This window comes from Hakea prostrata, chromosome 9 (genome assembly GCF_041222555.1).
Source record: "Hakea prostrata isolate BN-2017 chromosome 9, UWA_Hpros_2, whole genome shotgun sequence".
NCBI classification, from domain to species: Eukaryota; Viridiplantae; Streptophyta; class Magnoliopsida; order Proteales; family Proteaceae; genus Hakea; species Hakea prostrata.
Genome location: NC_142608.1, coordinates 49,598,537 through 49,599,974, shown reverse-complemented (window position 1 = coordinate 49,599,974; position 1,438 = coordinate 49,598,537). Strand labels below are relative to the sequence as shown.

At 36.4% G+C, this 1,438-nt stretch overlaps 1 non-coding gene across 1 annotated transcript; it reads right to left on the bottom strand.

Moving 5' to 3' along the window:
* Nucleotides 1-977: 977 nt before the first annotated feature.
* On the bottom strand, nucleotides 978-1,084 carry LOC149005421 (small nucleolar RNA R71). Its single transcript, XR_016170007.1, has one exon. It is a non-coding gene; the product is annotated as a small nucleolar RNA R71 (small nucleolar RNA).
* Nucleotides 1,085-1,438: the final 354 nt, after the last annotated feature.

Genomic DNA, 1,438 nt, shown 5'->3' with positions numbered 1-1,438 from the left:
TTAGTTCCCCATAGTTTCACCTCGTACTTTTTGCTGGGTAGATTAGTATAGGATTTTATTTTTTATTGGTTATCGACACTATCAAATTTTGGTGCCGTTGCCAGGGAACCAAAGCATGGGTGCTAGGATTGATTTTATCAATTAGGCATAATTTTTAGAGTAAATTTTAGTGTTTTTAATTTCTAATTTTTTGTTCTTTGGTTATTAACTTATCTCTTTTTCTTTTGTTTTATAAGTAACTGCAAGAGTAGCAATTTGATAATTAGTTTAGGTTGTTATCTTTTATTTCTTAGATATAATTGTATTTAAGACATTTCAATTGTAATATTTGCATTAGATTGGGTTGTTTAGGTAAATTTTTTAAAAATCCCCATTCCACAGATTCCAAATGTGTAATTTTTGTTTGAAAGATTACGTGGATTGCGCTTTAGGTACGTCCTAAACTCTCTCTTTGGCTGCAGTTATTTTCTTTTGATTTTCTTTCTTTAGCTATTTTTTTCTGTGTATGCATGGTCGTCAATCCCTAAACTCTGAGTTGACCCCGCTTGACTTAGAATTAAAACAAACCTTGGCCAACCTTAGAAGGCAAAGAATCATGGCAAACAATAAGCCTCCAATGAGGCCCTTGAGTGAGCATTTCATTCCTACGACATATACTCCGGATTCTTGTATTAAGTTCCCTAACATAGAGGTGGCTCAATATGAGATCAAGTCTAGTGTGATTCAAATGCTACCATCTTTTTATGGATTCGCCAATGAAGAGCCTTATAAGCACTTAGATCAGTTTTTAGAGGTGTCCTCCATGGTTAAAATTCAAAACCTCTCAATCAATGCTTTAAGGTTACTTCTTTTCCCTTTCTCCCTTAAAGATAAAGCCAAGCATTGGCTTCATTCCTTAGACAATGTTAAAATTTCCACTTGGATAGAAATGAAACAAGAGTTCCTTAAAAAATATATTCCCCATTGGCCATACCAATAGCCTTAGGAGAGCAATAACGAGTCTCTCCCAACAAGAAGGAGAACAATTTCATGAGGCATGGGAAAGACTTAAAGAATTACTTAGGAAGTGCCCCCACCATGCCGTTCCTAAATGGCAATTAGTTCAATGCTTTTATGATGGTCTTAGAGACCGACATAGGCAAATGGTTGATTCTTCTTATGGTGGGACTTTCATGCACAAAGATGAGAATGAGGCATGACAACTTTTTGAGATCCTTAGTGAAAACTCCCAACATCATGCTTCAGCGGCTAGGACTAAGATTCCATCCACCGGGCAACTAAAGAAGAGCGATCGCTATGAGATCAATCCTACCATTGAGATGAGCACTAAGGTTGACTTGCTATCAAAGAAATTGGACTATCTCTTGTCATTAGGACAACAAACCCTAAATCTGTTTCCTACAAGTCTCTCTCCACCTAATCAGACTAAAGCATGTGC